This window comes from Gigantopelta aegis, chromosome 13 (genome assembly GCF_016097555.1).
Source record: "Gigantopelta aegis isolate Gae_Host chromosome 13, Gae_host_genome, whole genome shotgun sequence".
Lineage (NCBI taxonomy): Eukaryota > Metazoa > Mollusca > Gastropoda > Neomphalida > Peltospiridae > Gigantopelta > Gigantopelta aegis.
This window is the reverse complement of record NC_054711.1, coordinates 11957307-11969890: the sequence shown is the minus strand read 5'-3', so window position 1 is coordinate 11969890 and position 12584 is coordinate 11957307. Positions and strand designations below refer to the sequence as shown.

At 38.7% G+C, this 12584-nt stretch overlaps 1 protein-coding gene across 1 annotated transcript in view; it reads left to right on the top strand.

The window, feature by feature from the left end:
- The window catches only part of LOC121387050 (serine-rich adhesin for platelets-like), a 97934-nt gene that overhangs the window by 37619 nt on the left and 47731 nt on the right, over window positions 1–12584 (top strand). The window lies entirely within an intron of this gene.

Genomic DNA, 12584 nt, shown 5'->3' with positions numbered 1-12584 from the left:
CATCCATCCATCCATCCATCTGTCATTCCATCCATCTTTTCTTCCATCCATCCATCCATCCATCTCATTCCGTCTATGTGTCCTTCCATCCATCCATCCATCCATCCATCCATCCATCCATCTCTCCTTGTGTCCATCCATTCATCCATTCGTCTCTCCTTCCATCCATTTATTCATCCATTCATCCATCCCTTCATCCATTAATTCATCCATTAATTCATCCATCCATTCATCCATTCATCCATCCATTCATCCTGTTGACATATATCAGTAGTCTAGATACAGTTCTTGAAATGTTTTGATTGTTGCTACATTTATAGCCATGTGGTATAATACTGGTCTATTGATTTTTGTAATTCTTCAAATCATCTTAAAATACACTTTAAACCCAACCCCCCCCCCCCCCCCAAAACCACTGTAATTTTACAAAATGAGGAGTTTCTACAGAATAATGAGGTGTATGATATACTGCAATGTTCTCATTTATAAGTTTATCTCAAAATACGCTTTAACCCCCCCCCCAAAAAAAACAACAACCCACCCCAGCAAAAAACCCCTGTAATTTTACAAAATGAGGAGTTTCTACAGAATAATGAGGCGTATGATATACTGCAAGTCTTTACACTCTTGTTTCACCAAACCGTCGTAAAGCACAATAAAAAACTAATACTGTGATTTCATTTCACAAAATGAATAATGAAGAATCTAATATTGGCTAGGCTTTTGAATTTTTGATATCTGAAATCAGCATAAAGAACAATACAATAAAATAGAACTGCTTTTCCTCTTTTTCGTTTCTTTTTCTTCTTTCTTTTTTGTTTACCAAATGGACTGGATAATCAATTACACATGTATTTTTTTTATTTTATTTTTATTATTATTATTTTTTTACCAAATGGAGTTGCTACTGAATATAATGAGGTTTGTGATATATGTCAGGTCTTTAGATTTTTCAGTCTCTGATCTGCATCTAAATGCATGTGCTCGTTTGTCTTTTCTTCATGAGCCTGACAATTATATACAGTGGTGTACGACAGAACACACAAAAGATCACACTTCGACAAGCGCAGTAAAATGGGCCGTGATGAATGTTGTAACTCCGCTCTTGGGAAATCTCATTTACAAGTTTATTAATTTTCTCTCCTCAAAAAATATATATCGGCTTTGCAGAATATAATGTAGCTGAGGCAGATCCGGGATGTGATAAAATCCAGCAAAAGTAGATGGCAATCTGTTGATGGATGTACTAAACAGGGTGTACAATTCAATTCACAAATCACATGCCTGATGATGGATCTAGAGGAGTGAAGGGTTTATTTTTGTACAGATCGGAGTAATATATTTATTAAATCTAATACATGTAATAGTCAAGAATTTGACATTTATATTTATAAATTGTGATGAGAAAAATTCTCATTTGTAATAATTTTCTCATTTTAACTTATTTTTGTGTTTATATCCAATTAAAGCTCAAACATGCTGTCTTGGACACACACTTCAGATATCTGTCCATCCATTCATCTATTCATCCATATATCCATCCATCCATCCATCCATCAATTAATTTATTCATCCATTCATCCATCATTCCATCCATATACCCATCAATCCCTATATTATGTCTCCATCCCTCCATCCCTCCATCCCTCCATCCATCCCTCCATCCATCCATCCATCCATCCATCTATCTATCCATCAGTCCATATATCCAGTCATCCAGTCATCCAGCCATCCAACCAACTATATCTATCCATATATCCATCATCCCTCCATCCCTCCATTCATCTATGCTTCCATCCATCCATCCTTCCATCCAGCCATCCTTCCATCCATCCATCCTTCCATCCAGCCATCCTTCCATCCAGCCATCCAGTCATCCATCCAGCCATCCATCAAACTATCCAGTCATCCACTGTCCATATCTGTCCATAAATTAAAATGTGCTGTGTATTTCATTAAAAAATAAAACATTTGTTTCATCCTTGTAAACAATTTTATGTAAAAGGTAGGTAAAATTAGCACTTTTCAGAATTTTACAAATAAATTCTATCAGATTCGCATTTAAACTACGGTAACGGCAAAAACCCAGAGAAGAAATGTGTCAATTAGCAGTACTGAAGAAATCAGAACCACTCTTGTAATTTCTTATGGGTGTGGAGGGAGAACAAACTGGGGGTGGGTTGGTGGGGGGGGGGGGGAGAATAAATTACAAGCTATTAACCATTTAATTGGACCCCGTTTCCAAACTTTACATTGCCAGCTTTCAGGAAATGAAATTTCCTCCAACTGGCTATTCTTGTAGATGAAGGCACCAACTCTTAATATCTCGGGTTTCATTCTATCATCGTGATGAAGTCCATCTTTCTATATTGTATGAGGGGAGATAATCGAGTCAGTGTTTTATTCTCTCTGAACACATTTAATGCACTTGTTCAATTCGGTCCAAGTGTGTTGTATTCTTAATGGGGTGTTTTAAGATTAATAGTGTTAGCAATTACATGAAACTTCTTTTAAGCGGCCACCTGTATATAAATGTCATCACTGCTTTTTGTAGTGTGATGGTTAAAATACATGTAAATACTGATGAAAATGAAATAAAGAAGGAATAACATGAACTACTACTGGCGGTCAGTCATTCCCACCTTACTGACATTGAATTCCATGTCAACATTGTGTTTTACACAGACATTATGTTTGTTTTGTTTAACAACACCACTGGAGCAAATTGATTAATTAATCATCAAGCTACTGGATAGCAAACATAAGGTAATTCTGACACATAGTCATCAGAGGAAACCCGCTACATTTTTCCTTAGTAAGATTAGTAAGTGTACCCTCGAGGCCAGTATGAACCTTGCTGTTAAATATATCAATAATGTTAGTGGTTAAGGATGGACATTATTTTTGTTCTATGCATGAACATGGACATCTACCTGTATTTAGTCTTGAAACCAGTTTTAAAAGATAAGTTTGTTTTGTTTAACGACATCACTAGAGCACATTGTTTAATTAATTATCAGCTACTGGATGTCAAACATTTGGTAATTCTGACTCGTAGTCATCAGAGGAAACCTGCTACATTTTTCCTAATGCAGCAAGGGATCTTTTATATACACTTTCCCACAGACAGGAAAGGACATACTATGGCCTTTGTCCAGTTGTGGCGCACTGGTTGGAACGAGAAAAAATCCAATCAGTTGAATGGATCCACTGAGGTGGTTCGATCCTGTGATGCATGCACCTGAAGCAAGCATTAACTCACTGAGCTAATTTGGTCTAAAATACCAAGTGTTCCCTTATTTCTTTCTCTCAGTATGACCGGCCTTGGTGGCGTCTTGGTTAGGCCATCGGTCTACAGGCTGGTAGGTACTGAGTTCGGATCCCAGTTGAGGCATGGGATTTTTAATCCAGATACCGACTCCAAACCCTGAGTGAGTGCTCCGCAAGGCTCAATGGGTAGGTGTAAACCACTTGCACCGACCAGTGATCCATAACTGGTTCAACAAAGGCCATGGTTTGTGCTATCCTGCCTGTGGGAAGCGCAAATAAAATATCCCTTGCTGCCTGTCGTATAAGAGTAGCCTATGTGGCGACAGCGGGTTTCCTCTAAAAAAAACAAAGAACAGTGTTAGAATGACCATATATTTGACGTCCAATAGCTGATGATAAGATAAAAAATCAATGTGCTCTAGTGGCGTCATTAAATAAAACAAACTTTACTTTTTCTCTCACTATATATTTAATGATATGAAAAAGTATATAAATATAAGACAAATATTACAATATGTATCAGAATTAGTAAATTTTTGTTAATCCTAAGATTCTATAGCATACAGCTACGGGTTATAGCTCAATGGCTGATCTGTTGCCCTAATTTCTCCCATGAGTGGTACATCAAAGATTGTGATATGTGATATGTGGAGAAGTGCATATAAAAGATCTCTTGCTGCTTTATCAGCATAAGTAGACTATTTCGCGGCAGTGAGTCTGTCTCTCTGTCCGTCTGTCTGTCTGTCTGTCTCTCTCTCTCTCTCTCTCTCTCTCTCTCTCTCTCTCTCTCTCTCTCTCTCTCTCTCTCTCTCTCTCTCTCTCTCTCTCTCTCTCTCTCTCTCTCTCCTTCCTGTGGTAGAGAATGACTGGGATGTGAACCCATCACCTACCAACATTGATTAATGAAATGTTTTCTTTTAATAGTATTATACCAAAATAGTTCTGTCCTTTAGTCTAAAAATATTTCTTAATCAACCCAGGCAAATCTCAAAGATGGAAAGCTTTTCTTCATTTTTGCAGATTTATAGATGCCTTTAGTTCATTCAAGTGATGTTAGTTTATGGGACTTCCACACTGGAGAGTTCCTCTCGCACGTAGGGGGAGCTGTCATTGTCTGGGCGAATGATTGCTCGCTTGATGAAAAATCAGTATTGACCATCTTAACGGTAGTGTGTAAAACGGTGTGTTTCATCTAGCCCCTTGATTTATTGATACCACTTAACACTGGCCGGCTTTTGGTAATGGTGTCGGAGACCTGTTGGATGCGGGGAGACTTTCAGTACTTCTCTCTGGAGAAGCTCTCAAAATAACTTTTGTTTCTTGACTTCTTCGCCAGGAGAGTTCCAAGTCGGATAGTGGTATCTGGAAATATCTTTCTTGTAGTTCTTCAGTTGTTTGGTACGAGATGCACTGAAAGAGTGGTGGTTTTAGTATGGTCATGGACTGAATACAGTTTTGATGTAAATGTTTATATACATATTGTACTGATGTGTTGGGTTTGATATTCATAGGATTTGTGGTTCAAATCCCCTCAGTGGAGATGGAATGACATACATTTGTATCTGTGTAACTCTGGCATGAATGGAATATGCAGGTGTTTTTTAAAGAGATGTTCTGAAAGAAGCAGATGGTTTTAGTCCAATCAGGAATCAAGTGCACTTATAACATAAAGGTTTAGATATATATTATTATACAGACTTGTTGGATTTGATACTCATAGGATTCGTGGTTCGAATCCCTACAGTGGAGGTGGAATTATCTACATGTGTATCTGTGTAATTCTGGGGTGGGTTTTTTTATGAGATTCACTGAAGGAGACAGATAGTATTAGTGCAGTATTCTGTCGAGTTCAGTTTTAATATAAATATGTTTATATACATGTAGATATTGTATTGACGTATTGGATTTGATACACATAGGATTCCAAGTTCGAATCCCTTCAGTGGATATGGAATTACATGTACATGTATTTTCTGCCATGAATTGAATATGCACGCTTGTTGGATTTGATACTCATAGGGTTCCTGGTTCGAATCCCGACAGTGGAGGTGGAATTATAATATAAATGTTTATATACATGTATATTATACAGACCTGTTGGATTTGATACTCATGGGAGTCCAGGTTCGAATCCCCACAACGGAGGCAGAATTATAATATAAATGTTTATATATATTATGCAGACTTTTTGGATTTGATACTCATAGGGTTCCTGGTTCGAATCCCCACAGTGGAGGTCGAATGACATATATGTGTATCTGTAACACTGGCATGAATGGAATATACAGTCTTGATGGATTTGCTTCTCATAGGATTCCTGGTTCGAATCCCCTCAGTGGAATCTGAATGACATACATGTACATTGTGTATCTGTTACAGTGGCATGAATGGAATATACAGTCATACAGTTTTGATGGACTTGATTATCTGAACTTCAGTACTGGAGAGCTCCAATACTGGTAATGGTGTCTTGGGAGTAAATGTTTTTAGTTTTAGGATTTTATATTTTTTATTATTATTATTTTAATCCATTGCACTCTTCTTTCCTTTTACTCCTTTGAATTCCATCTCATTTCTTCCCAATCTGGCAACTCCTCCCATCTTTCAACTTCTTTCGCTGTCCACCTCCACATCCCAGTCCTTGTCTTTCTAACTCCATTCCTTTCTCTCCTTTGAATTCCATCTCATTTCTTCCCGATCTGGCAACTCCTCCTATCTTTCAACTTCTTTCGCTGTCCACCTCCACATCCCAATCCTTGTCTCTCCAATGGAGACGGGTGCTTGTCTCTTATGGCTATCTGTGCCACACACCTGTCATTCCCCATCAGTTTTTAGGTGTGGGCTTAGTTTGACCACTTCAGAATGTTCAGTAGTTACTTCTGGCATTGTTAAGAGGCACTTGTAACCACCTACTATGCTCCCCTACTGTGAGCGGCCATTAGTGCTGTGGGTCAGACCAGATTTATTAGCGGCAGAGGACTTGTAAGGATGCCATAGTTTTAGGAGTTAACCTAAGTCACAAACCCAGGGTCCCTAAGTTCATTACTTTTTCCGTTTCACCTAGAAATGTCTTCTTGAGTTACTAGTTGGTGGCCCCCCCCCCTCCCCCATTGTACTATTTCCCATTCCAGCCAGTGCACCACGACTGGTGTATATGTATATCCTCTCTAAGACTATGTCACAATTACTCAATGTTTGATATCAAACGGCCAATGATTAATTATTAGTACCCTACTGATCCAACAGGAGGGTACTATATACGTTTCATCTCCATCCTTCTGTCTGTCTGTTGGTCTGTCTGTCTGTCGGTCGGTCGGTCGGTCGGTCGGTTGGTCCATGAGTCGGTCGGTCCATGGCGATTTACCCATTTTGGACAGAGTTATGGCCCTTAAACATATGTGTATATGTAGGGGAAAAAAAAAAAATTGTTTGTCCAAACAGGTTTTATTTTTGCACTGCGTCAAAATATCGAGCTGCAATTTTGTGTATGGCTTTATCATGTATTGTTACAGATCAAGTTTAACTTTCATGATGATTTACCCATTTTTCACAGAGTTATTCGCCCTTGAACTTATCAGATAAGAAAATTTGTTTTCATGACTTTTTTCTGTAATACCTTAAGATACTGAGATGAAATTTTGTACATAACTTCATCATGTACTGTTATAGATCAGGTTTGACTTTCATGGCGATTTACTGATTTTTTTTACGGAGTTATGGCCCTTGAATTCAGGAGATAGGAAAATTAGTTGAGCCCGGTAGGGGACGCATTGCTTTAGCAGTATACTCTTGGGGACGGGACGTAGCCCAGCTGTAAAGTGTTCGCTTGATGCACAGTCAGTCTACTTCTCACTCTAGCCAGTGCACTACAGCTGGTATATCAACAGCCGTGGTATGTGTTATCCTGTCTGTTGGATGGTGCATATAAAAGATCCCTTGCTGCTAATCAAAAAGAATAGCCCATGAAGTGGCAACAGCGGGTTTCCTCTCTCAATATCTCTGTGGTCCGTAACCATATGTCTGACACCATATATAACCGTAAATAAAATGTGTTGAATACATCATTAAATAAAACATTTCCTTCTAGTATACTCTTAGAATGCTTGTCATATCTATGTGCTCTAGTGGTGTTGTTAAACAAAGCAAACTTTGACTCATAGATACATTTCACCATGAGGTATTCATGTATTAGTTTCTATGCATGTGTAGCTACGCCACCAAGGCCAATATTCTCTCCTAACCTTAAGGGCTAATCCTGTACACCACTACATCTCAGAGACAGTTGATTACAGTCTTAATAAACTGTAATACCAGAATACCGGGAATTCCAGGAACCATGACTATAACAACAGCAGTTGGACCGGCCTCGGTGGCGTCGTGGTTAGGCCATCGGCCTACAGGTTGGTAGGTACTGGGTTCGGATCCCAGTCGAGGCATGGGATTTTTAATCCAGATACCGACTCCAAACCCTGAGTTAGTGTTCCGCAAGGCTCAATGGGTAGGTGTAAACCACTTGCACCAACCAGTGATCCATAACTGGTTCAACAAAGGCCATGATTTGTGCTATCCTGCCTGTGGGAAGCACAAATAAAAGATCCCTTGCTGCCTGTCATAAAAGAGTAGCCTATGTGGCGACAGCGGGTTTCCTCTAAAAAACAGTGTCAGAATGACCATATGTTTGACATCCAATAGCCGATGATAAGATAAAAAATCAATGTGCTCTAGTGGCGTCGTTAAATAAAACAAACATTTTTACAACAACAGCAGGAGCAATTCCAATCTATATAGACGAGCAGACATGATGAAGATCAAAAGAATGTCTGAAAACTATTTTCTTCTGACTATCTTTATAACCTGCCTGAGGTGCTTGCGTCATAGGATCGAATCACCTCAGTGGTCCCAATCTCTAATTGTTTTGTTTTTCCGTCCCATCCAGTGCACTGTGACTTGTGTATCAAAGGTATGTGCTGTCCTGTCTGTGGCATGGTGCATGGGCGGATCCAAGGGGGGGGACCAGGGGGATGCGTCCCCCCAAAAAAATTGTTCAAGTGCCCTCAAAATGTCCAAGTGCCCTTTTTGTTTGTAGAATTTTTTTTTTTTTAAGTAAACAATAATTATGTTGTAGATAAATGAAATCAAGATTTTCGTGTACATGCGCAAGCTTGCAGATATGTGTCTGTGTTATTGAGTCTCAATGGGGCCCCATTGAGGTTCTAACGCGAGTGACGCCAATTTACTTCATTATTGCTAGTATATTATGACGTAGAACTGTAGGAATTCATATTAATTGTAAATATCAAAACTTGTAGTAAGGTGCCCTTTTGACGAGTCAATGTGCCCTTCTTTTTTGGTCCCCCCCTAAAAATATTTCCTGGATCCGCCCATGTGATGCATATAAAAGACTCCTTGCTACTAATGGGAAAATGTAACATGTTTCCACTCTTAAGACTGTATGTTAGAATTGGCAAATATTTGACATCCAGTAGCCAATGATTAATAAATTAATGTGTTCTAGTCTAAACTATAGCTACACCATGCACCAAGGCCATTTCCTGCCTGTCTGAAAGACTAATCCTGTACACCACTGCGTCTCAGAGACAGTTGATTACAGTCTTAATAAACTGTAATACCAGAATACCGGGAATTCCAGGAACCGTGACTACGACAACAGCAGCAGCAACTCCAATCTATATAGATGAGCAGACACGATGACCATGATCAAAAGAATGTCTGAAAACAATTTTCTTCTGGCTATCTTTATAACCTGTGTAGCCTTGACTATTGGACTCACTCAGGCTTTAGGTAATGATCACAGAGTTTCCCAAACAGTTTCGGTGGCGCCATCCCCGGTCTTACTTTCTTGATTTTCTTTTCACTTTCTAAACCCATTACATTGTGTCTTGGAGGAGATGTGTCGAGCGCTCTGTGATCAAGCACTGGCCGGCGACCCATTATACTTATAAAAGTTGATGGATCCCCGAATAATCCTTTAAAAACGATGCCCGCTGCACAAGTGTTTGGTTGGTCGGCACAGACTGTCAATAGTTGGGAGTCAGAGGAATCCAATCGTTAAGAGTGGCGTCCGGAGACTTGGTCAATTTATTTGACAGCCAGGGTTGTTAGAGGTTTTTTGATGGCATTAAAGTGATTGGGTTTCGAACACAGGCTGTATCAAATGATCAAGGGGGATACATAGACTATCAAATGATCAAGGGGGATACATAGACTATCAAATGATCAAGGGGGATACATAGACTATCAAATGATCAAGGGGGATACAAAGACTATCAAATGATCAAGGGGGATACATAGACTATCAAATGATCAAGGGGGATACATAGACTATCAAATGATCAAGGGGGATACATAGACTATCAAATGATCAAGGGGGATACATAGACTATCAAATGATCAAGGGGGTTACATAGACTATCAAATGATCAAGGGGGTTACATAGACTATCAAATGATCAAGGGGGATACATAGACTATCAAATGATCAAGGGGGATACATAGACTGTATCAAATGATCAAGGGGGTTACATAGACTATCAAATGATCAAGGGGGTTACATAGACTGTATCAAATGATCAAGGGGGTTACATAGACTGTATCAAATGATCAAGGGGGTTACATAGACTGTATCAAATGATCAAGGGGGTTACATAGACTGTATCAAATGATCAAGGGGGTTACATAGACTGTATCAAATGATCAAGGGGGTTACATAGACTGTATCAAATGATCAAGGGGTTAACTTTTTAAACAAAAAATCTGCCAAAAAATCTGGGTATGATGCTATACCCATTTTACGCTCTGGCAGAAACCCTAACTGACTAAAATAGACGAAAGCTTGACTCAATGACCATTACTTCTCAGAGGTAAGTGTGTTTTTAGAATTAAGAAAGATGTACTTAGGGTATTACAAAAACCAGGATGACCAGAAACACTTCAGATGTCTGGACATGGATATTCTAAACAATAAAATCGAAGTAAAATGTAATCTAAATGATCAAAAACAGCTCAAATGGGAGTAAAATGTAATCTAAATGATGAGAAACAGCTCAAACAGGAGTAAAATGTAATCTAAATGATGAGAAACAGCTCAAACAGGAGTATCGTGTAATCTAAATGATAAAACCTCCAGCTCAAACAGGAGTAAAATGTAATCTAAATGATCAAAAACAGCTCAAACAGTGAAAAACTTGGGTCTGTCATTTTAATGGTTAATTAGCTGTTAGTGGTTAGTGAAAAAGATTTTTGAATCAAATTAATTGAGCCATTAAAACTCGCTCTAGGTTGGAGCCGGCACTGGGATGTGAACCCGGTACCTACCAGTCTTAAGGCTGATGGATTAGTAAGTGTACCATCAAAGTCAGTATGAACCTTGCTGTTAAATATATCAATAATGTTAGTGGTTAAGGATGGACATTATTTTTGTTCTATGCATGAACATGGACATCTACCTGTATTTAGTCTTGAAACCAGTTTTAAAAGATAAGTTTGTTTTGTTTAATGACATCACTAGAGCGCATTGATTAATTAATCATCGGCTATTGGATGTCAAACATTTGGTAATTCTGACTTGTAGTCATCAGATGAAACCTGCTTAATTTTTCCTAATGCAGCAAAGGATCTTTTACATGCACTTTCCCACAGACAGGAAAGCACATACCACAGCCTTTGACCAGTTGTGGTGCACTGGTTGGATGAGAAAAAAACCCCAGTCAGTTGAATGGATCCACTGAGGTGGTTCAATCCTGTGATCCTCAGGCAAGCACTCAACCGACTGAGCTAAATCCCGCACTTTTTTAAAAAGAATTCTCGATACTGTAGCTTTAAATTAATCTTTCTATGAAGTTTTTGTGATTTTTGTTCTACATCCATATTCATGGTAATAATTGGCAAGAAGTTGTCAAAGTGTTATTTCTATTTTTTTCCTACAGTAAAATTAACATACTGAAGCTGTCAAAACCTCGTCCATGTTTTGGTGGAGATTTACATAAGAAGAACACTATCCCATCAAGGGACGTAACTGGAGCATGAAATATTAGACAAGAATGGTTGATTTCCATTTTGATTATGTTATTCACAAGCGTTTCTGCCGGTGTTGACATAATTTGCCGCTAATATTGTGACAGAAACGGCTAAATCTGATAACCATGGCTATTAAGTCATGATTATGCATAATTAGACGTTTTTTGAAATTGAGACGTGTTGCATGGATTTGCATAATAATTATGGGAAACTTTGCTAGAAGGTGTCTTGTAAGATTTCTTTGAATAACACATTTCAGCTTCTATTGATTTTTAAAAAAATCCAAGATATTTTAGAACTATTGTACAATGAGGTGAAAGCACCGAATATGAATCGATGATGAATTTGATGAAATTGTCGTAAAAGTAATTTGATGATTACTCCTTTATGTATTAAGCTGTTCCGTATATTAAACAGGTATCGATTATATTACATACTCTGTGCATAGATCTGTCTGCAAATTCAGCTTTGTTGACAAACACACACAAGGGAAAAAACGGTTCAGGGTGGTGTGGGTGTGGGGATGGATGAAAAGATAAAGGGATTGATTGATGGATGGATGGATAAAGGGATGGATGGATGGATGGATTAAAAGATAAATGGATGGATAAAGGGATGGATGGATGAAAAGATAAAGGGATGGATGGATGGATGGATAAAGGGATGAATGAATGGATGGATGGATGGATGGGTGGATGGATGGATGGGTGGGTGGGTGGGTGGGTGGGTGTGTTTGGATGGTTGGTGGATTTTGGCAATGATAAAGGGATAGATGGATGGGTTTATTTGTGAGTGTGTGTTCAGAAACATCAGTTCATTGAAACTTAGATAATCGGTGAAACAGGCTCCACATCTTGTAGGTGGCCATCTCTGTGAAGTTGAAGTTATTCTTGGTTTTCACAGGGCTGAGTGCAAGGACTTTACTGATGACTGCTTTTGGCCAGTGGATGATGGCATTTCACCGTGGTATGCAATAAAGCAGGAAAAATATGTTTGTTACGTTCATGCTCCTTTTAGAGTTAAGATGATACTTTGAGTAGCGCGACTTCCCTCAGTGCAAGTGCAATTCTCCTCCTTGACATTTTGAGGAGTGCAATTCTCCTCCTTGACTTTTTAAGGAGTATGATTCCCCTCCTTGACATTTTGAGGAGTGCAGTTCTCCTTGACATTTTGAGGAGTGACTTGCCTCCTTGACATTTTGAGGAGTATGATTCCTCTCCTTGACTACATGTATATGAGGAATGTGTATTTTTGATGCTTGAAGCTCTGGTGTTGAAA